Raw genomic sequence first — 8,368 nt, forward strand, 5'->3', positions numbered from 1 at the left:
AAAGATAATATGTATATACATTTTTGGAAATGCATCTTAAATGGCCAGCATCATTACTTGAAAAGCTCTATGAGCTCACTGTGTTATAGAGTGCGCAATTGCCCAGAAGTGGAGGAGGGACTCAGTGACTCAAGTGGAGCACTGTTCCACTGCTTGTTGTCTAAGGTGGTCCTTAATTTCAGGTTAGCAGGGGGAGTCTCTTGGGGGGACGATGTTGTGGGGATAAGTCCATGCAGGCCAAACCAACATTTATTGCACCATTCACCCCCTACTGCATCAGGAACTATGATTGGTGAGTCGTGGTAATAGTAGGAGTTGTAAAGACTGTGGAGGTGGTTCTGACGAGCCCAAGATCGTCGGATTTGGTGGAGTAGTTGAGGAGATCTGACATTTTCTTTATTTTCTTTACTATTTTCATTCATTCACGCATGTGACTTTCCTTTTATATTTGTATCGGACTCTTCTGTGACAACTGCACAGGCAGTTAGTTAGAGTTACACAGAGTATCAGCACCATACTCCCAAGGACCCATACAACCTACCTGACTAGAGAGAGATACCTACCCCCCCCAGACCTGAGTTGCAAGTCTAGTGTCATATCCATCCATGGCCATCACCTCCGATCCTTCCAGATTACCTCCGCTCCTTCTTCACTAACCTTGGAGCCCCCATATTCCACAATCACCTCCAACTCCTTCGATGGTCACCACCCCCTCTTTTCAATATATTACCTACACCTCCCTAAGTATGGAGCCCCAAAGGCTTCTGGACAGCTCCGACGTCTGCTAGCGCACTCCTGCCCCCGCTGGGCAATTCACTTGCTTGCCCTGCAAGTCTACCTTCAGGCCTATCCCTCCTTTCTGTTTCTGGGTTATCACCTGCCATTCCACTAACCCTGTAACCTGACTCGTTGGTAATATTCAGTCAGCTAATGTTTAACTCCATTAGCTCCGCTCCGCTTGGTCCTGCCATTCACGGGCCCACCTCGTAACTATATATACTTAACTTGTAGATAGGTTACACCCCAGTGATAAAATCGACTAGAGTTGATCCCCCTTTTTAGTTCTCATTGCCAGTAAGTAAATTAGGGCACGGATGTGTAACTAGGCACAGCGCTCCTGGTCTGAGTCACTGAGGCTGAAGCCCTCCACCATGGAGACAACTCCTTCATCTCGCTTCTGGTCTCTAACATCTAGATTCATAGACCCATTACAACGATCCAGTCGATTCTGGTTCTAGTCATCAACTCTAGTTGTCGATTTCAGACGAGGGGTACAGGAAACTAAGTACAGAGTGTATATAATACAGGAGTGGAGTCAGAGAACAAAGGGAACTGGAAGGAGACAAAGGGGGACTGGATGAGGGAACAACCCCAAGGGTCAAGGGTTGGAACTCTATGGTGCTTCCTGTCATATCCTGGATCTTCTGCCTCCCTCTGCTCTATCCATACACGACTCCTAAGACCTCCACTAGCCCTCCCAATCTTTCTCTGCTACCTCTGGTCGACGCCAATGACCTTAGGACTACCTCCTCTTTTGATTCTCTCCTGCTCTGCCACCCACCTATGTCCGCATCACCTCTGGTCCTCCACCACCATGCCACCACCTCCTTGGACCCCTTGTTCAAAGGAGATGGGCTTGCTTGTTGTTGATGAATCCCAACTTGTCATTCCACCCTCCTTCCTATCTCCGGTCTCCACACCTCCGGTACCTCCTCATTCCTATATTACCTCCAGTCTTGATAATCTTATTGTTTTATCATTTGATATTTTCTACAACCCCAATCTTCCAGACTGCAACTTCCGGGCTCCAGACCTTTCCGGACATCTTTCTCTGTAGTTCCCTGCTTGTTCATAGACGTTTTCAGACCTTGCCATTCAGTTGGCTTTTATTTCTCTCACTCCACAAAACCTCAGACGTAATTTGGGCTTTTTACCTATTCCTATTTGTCTTGTGGACTTCTTTCTATTTACTTCCCCTTCCCCTTGGTAACCTTTGTTTACCTTTGGATCCAATTGTTTCTGCTATATGTATGCGCGTTGTAATGGGTCTATCAAACTAGACTCAAGACAGGAAGGAGGGGGGATAGGAATCTCACTGAGGGTCAGGTCTGAATGGGTATATTGGTCCAGTCGAGTCTGGCGCTGATAACTCTCTACCAAACTGTACAGCGGGTCCCGGAAGAGTCTGATACAAACATAAAAGGAAACTCACATGCGTGAATGAATGAAAATAGTAAGGAAAGTAAAGAACAAGTCATATCTCCTCAACCACTCCCCCGAATCTGACGATCTTAAACTCGTCAGAACCGCCTCTACAACCTCTACAACTCCTACTATTACCACAACTCACCAATCCTAGTCCCTGATGCAGTAGGGGGTGAAATGTGTGATAAGGGTTGGTTTGACCTGCACAGACTTGTCCCCACAACAGCATACCCCTCTAGTAAATAGTTCCCCCAGTTATAATATAAACAGTCTTCAGCCCTCCAAAACCTCTTCCAGGACATCTATCGCGTCCCACTTGTCTGCTGCTCCTAAGAACTGAGTAACAGGCGCTCCCAGTGACACCTTGGTATAACACCCAACAAATCACATGATGAACGATTGACCCTCGCTAACGCCTCCTCCGTTAAGTAGTGAGGGGGGGGCCTCCAGCCCCCTTCTGCTGGTGGCCTCAGTTCCTCCATCGCCAGCTCCCCTGACAAATGGGGACAATGAGAACGTACCGGGCACAGCGCTCCGTTCTGAGTCACTGAAGTCGAGTCCCTTCAACACCCCATCACTCCGCCCCACCTCTGGTCTGTCTCTGACCCACTATCGGACGACCTGGAACACCAAGCTCCACCTGACAGCATTGCCTGGATAGCGATCGACCTATCCTCTAAGGAAAGATGTTCCTGACACTTCCCAAAAGGGCAGGGCCAAGAGGGGAAGGAGTGGAGTGGGTTGTGGGGAATGACAGCTGACTAATATGGAAAGGAAGCAGCCATCTAAATAAGGAAGAAGCAACAAGAGGATTAAATGACACCATACAGTAGAGACTGCAGGGTCCAGAGTAAGTTCTGGAGGTCCGGAGTCAGAAGTCTAAGTCCAGAATATTGGCAAGACATAATAAATAAGGAATACAAGGAGATAAGATGGAGGAGGTCAAAGTCCGGAGGCGGAGACGTGACCGGAGTTCTGGAGGTGGAGGTACAATGGGGTTCCAGTACAGGAGTCTGGAGCCAGAGGTGCGGAGCATCACAAGCTCTGGTCTGGAAGGTACAAGGTTGGGATCGGACCTGGAGTAAACTGGAGTTGGACTGGAGGTGGTGTTGGACGTTGTGTTGGAGCCAGAGGTAGAGTGGGCTCTCAACAACCAACAGGGGGAGGTGGTGGTGGAGGATGTGGAGTTCTGGAGGAGGAGATGGAGGTCCAGAATCAGGAGCGGAGGTCTGGAGTTGTATGGATATGACACACTGAGCTCATGGAGCTCATAGAGCTTTTTGTTTTTAAATAATGGATGGTCTTCACATCTCCATGAAATCTGCTTAGTTGTTTTGGCACCAGTTGTCAGAAACGGTATTCAAAGTATTTGCAGGAAGTGGAGTGGAGTACTGCAGCATTGAAGGAGAGAACAAAGGAAGATCAGTTGGGTGTCAGGGCACAGCCCTTGACCCCACTCACCCTCAGACACCCTCACCCTTTCCCTAACCACCCTCTCCCCACATTTCCCCATTCCCCCTATCCTTCCCCCCACTGTTTCACACAATGATGCATGCATGCGAACCCGTGGGAACGTTCTGGGTGAGCGACTTGCCCAGAAATGCACAGCCACAGCTGTGGGAACTTTCTGGGAGAGTAACTTGCCCAGGACATGTGGCTGTGGGAACATTCTGGGTGAGCAGCTCACCCAGAACTTTCCCACAGGTCACACCCATTATGGAAAGTCGGCAGCAAGCAGGAACTGTAGGGTCCTTCTGTGTCAGCCTCACAGGGGGCTGAGAAGCTTACCCTTCTTCTCAGCTCATTCCCTGTGAAGGCTTAGGCTAGTCCCCTCAGCAACTTCGAGGAGTTAGCAGCCGGGGAGAGTACCCCAGCTTCCACACCCGGCCTGCCCTCCAGCCACTCCCAGCTGGGGTCCAGATCCTGACATTGGGAGGTTCAAACAAGACCACCACCAAGCTGTTCCCTGGTTCTTTAGTTAGGATGGGGAAGTGTACTAGTAAAATTGTTGTAATTATAGTACCAGTCCAAGTGTTTTGGCTAATTCTATTTTATGGGTTAGTAAAATCTCTGAGAAATGACTACAGATAAACAGAGCCCTGCAGAGCTGTTCCTCTATTGTAATTTCTCAATTTATCTGGGTGTAATTCTGTGTAGGATTGTTAAATTTGGATTTTAACCTGAATTAAATCTTCTACTTGGTGAATTTTCAAAGATTCTACTCAGTTAATGGGTTTAGATCGTGTCTGAAGTGTCCCTTGGCCTTGTCTTATTTTTATCTTATTTTTATTGCTTGTTTTAACAGTAGAGAAATAACTGTTTTGTGTTTACACTTTGAAATCTGGAGTGTTAACCAGCTCTCTGTTAGAACTGGGCGAGGGCAGATGATTCCGGAGGGGAACTGGAGACTTAACAAGGAGGGACCTTGGCCTCAGCAACTCAAGCGGAGCGCTGTGCCATTGCTGTTTGTCCATTTGGTCCTTAATTTCAAGGGCAGTGAGCAGGAAGTCTCTAGGGAGCATTTCAGGTCGATTTTAGACTGAAGGTCCAAAATGAGTATGTACAAGCGCCTGTATATAATAGGGAGACAAAAGCACAAGGGAAACAAAGGGGGTCCAAATCGGAACGAAGGCATCTGAATGGGAACAAAGGGATGACAGAAGCGGAGCGGTACCGAAGGTCATAAGTCAGAACCTGTGGCACATCCAAAAGGAGATAGGGAGGGTGAAGCCCAGAAGGGCAGGAGGATGAGGTGAAGTGGGGATGATGACTAACTGGCTAGAATGGAGAGAAGCAGCAGTCCAAATAAGGATGAGGGGAAAATGCAAAAGATACATTACATATGGCGAAAGTGCCAAATATGATCTGTGGAGCTTGGGGGTTACAGAGCTTACAGAGCTTACAGAGGCGGGGTTGAAAGTCCGAGGAATATTGGCAATGGTGTTTACGTAGTATGAGGTCACCAATGCAATGGACTTAAGCCGAGGTGGAGTCAAAGTCCGAGGTCGGAACTATGACAGAATCTCGGAGCGAAGGTACGAGGGGTGTCTGAGTACAGGGTAAGGGACAGCGGTGGAAGGTCGTAACTTGGTGGAGGGTTGGCAGAAGAGGGTCAGAGGAAAAGGGAGAGGAGTGAAGGAGAGGAAAGGTGTCAGGTCCGAAGGTGAGTATCGGAGTGGACAGGAGAAGGGTAGGAGAGTGATGGAAGGGTGGAGGAGTCGTGAGGGGTAAGAGGAGGAGTAAGAGGAGAGGAGGAGGGTGGTGTTCGGTCCGAGGTGAGTATCGGAGCGGATGGAGATAGGGTAGGAGGATGGAAGGGTGGAGGTAGCATGAGGGGTAAGAAGAGGAGTGGTGTCAGGTCCGAAGGTGAATATCGGAACAGATGGGGGTAGGGTAGGAACCCGGAGGTGGTGGAGATGGGGGTCTGGGAGTCGGATTGGGATCAGGTATGTATGGATATGACACTCTCCTGTTGAAATATTTACTTAATATTTCTCTCCCTAATTGCTGCCTTTTACTACAGTAGCAATCTTAACTGTATTTCACTTTTTCGCACTGGAGTGATAACCAGAAATGCTTGAGAAAAATAATACTCCATTTTCTTACTTCTCTGAGGGGGGCACAAAGTCGCAGAAAGGGTCTCCCTTTTATACTCCTGGGTTGCCTTCCTTTTTCATGCTCTACCTTGTATTTACAGGATTTATTTACAGTATATTTTCCTCAAACTGAATAAAAATAAAAATTTCATGCTATAGTTCTACTGCACTCAGCTGCGCTGAACTGCAGCCCTGCTGCAGTCAGACTGTGCCTAGAATCCTTATTGTCCTTCCTTGCCTAAGCTATTTTAATGATTTAATTAGAACTTGACTGCACTACATTTGTTGCAGTCCTTTATTTCAAATTCCTCTTATTTACCATTAAGTTCGCTATGAATTGGTGATTCTGAATTCAAACTTCGCATTGCTATGCATACGGCTGCGCTAAGACTTTCTGCTGATTTATTCTATTTTTATCCAGTGACATTTAGTTAAAATGAGACTTGAAATGATAAATGAGTGAATTATTCAAGTTTAGAACCTGTCATATCCATCCCTGGCCATCGACTTCCGATCCCTCTGATCCCTCCAGTCTACTTCCGCTCCTTCTTCACTAACCTCGGAGCTCCCGTATTCTGCAATCCCCTTGGTACCCCTCGATGGTCACCACCCCTCCTTTCAATTTATTACCTACACCTCCCTAAGTATGGAGCCCTGAAGGCTTCCAGACAGCTCCGACGTCTGCTAGCGCACTCCCACCTCCGCTGGACAATACACTTGCTTGCCCTGCAAAGCCCACCTTCGGGCCTATCCCTCCTTTCCGTTTCTGGGTTATTGCCTGCCTTTCCGTTAACCCCGTAACCCAACTCGTCAGTAATATTCAATCGGCTAATGTCTAACCCCGTTAGCTCCGCTCCGCTCAGCTCCACCATTTGCGGACCCACCCTTGCTGTAACTATATATACTCAACTTGTACATAGGTTACACTTCAGTAATAAAATCGACTAGAGTTTACCCCCTTCAGTTCTGGTTGCCAGTTTAGTAAGTTAGGGCACGGATGTGTTACTTGGCACAGCGCTCCTGGCACAAGTCACTGAGGCCGAAGCCCTCCGCCACGGAGACACTCCTTCATCTCGACCAGGTCTCTGACAGAACCAAAAAAAGAGTTGCTAGTAGTTAAGAATTGATCAAACAAATGGTTCTCTGCCTTATTAGTATATCCTTCCCTAAATTCCTGCCATGGTCCATCATAGTTTTGTGGTTTATCATGGTTTTCATCCATTTCCCCTGGTTCCTGTTTGTATTATTGCATCCTAGTCCTTTGCATGTATTGTTTGTTATTATGATAGGTCATCCTCAATGATATCATATTTTTATGAATTTTATTTATCTCTAGAAGTTGTCTTCCCATGCTTCTTCAGGTTACTAACTTCATGTACTTATATCTCCCTCATTTCTGAATGGTTTTTCACGTTCTCAGCATCATAAATTTTCATTTAATCCCACCTTTCTAACGGTATTAAAGTCGTACTCTAACTCTCGGTATTTGTCAATTTAGCAAAAGTTTGCATGCACAATTGGTAATCACATGTGTTGTTCTCGTACTCATTTGTATGTGGGCACCATTTCTGTTTAATTAGTCAGGATTTATTGTATGCATGGGTGTTTGTATCCTCAATACAGGCTTCCATGATTTATTTCAGATTTTTCCCTCATGATCTAAGGTGTTTTTGTGTTCTCCATGGTTTGTTTTGACTGGAGGCTTCCAATTTGGACAGAAATTGGTCTTTGTGATCTGCCGAAGTGTGGATCTTGGTTCCAATGGCTGGTTCCCTTCACATCACCACCATCACGTGTCTTTAAGCATAGTGTGGAATTCTCTATTCCTGTCACTGGTGTAACCTCACAACAGCTGGGCCATTTGGCCTGAAACTTTGCATAGTGGTAGTTTCTAATATATCATACTTCCATGTAAATTTCCTTATGTGTTTTGAATATGGATTTTGCGTAAACGTCGACTTTTCCCTGAGCTATGACTTTAATGTTGCTCTTCCTGTTAATGAATATCTTATTGATGTGTGAGCCTTTTATTATGAGAATTTTCGTGGATTAAGATTAGATCCCTTCCTTTCTAATGGGCTATCATACTCGTCTCGGTTGTTACTGGTTGTTCTTTATGCTTCCCTTTTGAACGTTGGCCTCGTTTCCTGTGAATTTCCGTCATTTCTCTGTCATCTATTGGTAGTTTTCCCTGAAATTACTTTCATGGAGTCTATTTGGGAGGCATCTACATTCCCTATTATAAACAAAACTTTGAATTTTGCATTGGTTCCTATGGGATCCTTGTTCTGTGGTGCTTCCAACTGTCATATCTGTCAGGGCACACCCGCCTGACCCGGGCCCACCCGGGTCCACCCGGCCACACCTCACCCGCTACCTCGCTGCCCATCCTTTCCCTCCCTCCTTCCCTCCTCTTTCTTTCTCTCTTCTCTCCCTTCTCTCTTTTCTTTATTTCATTCTTCCCATCATTCCCCTCCTGTTTATTCTTTCTATTTACACAGACCACTTTCCTTTGTATCAATGTACTATTGACCCGCCTGACCCAGGCTCCCCGGATGGCTCCCCGC

The sequence above is a fragment of the Cantharellus anzutake genome, assembly GCF_015039405.1.
Source record: "Cantharellus anzutake strain C23 chromosome Unknown EI90scaffold_197, whole genome shotgun sequence".
NCBI lineage: Eukaryota > Fungi > Basidiomycota > Agaricomycetes > Cantharellales > Hydnaceae > Cantharellus > Cantharellus anzutake.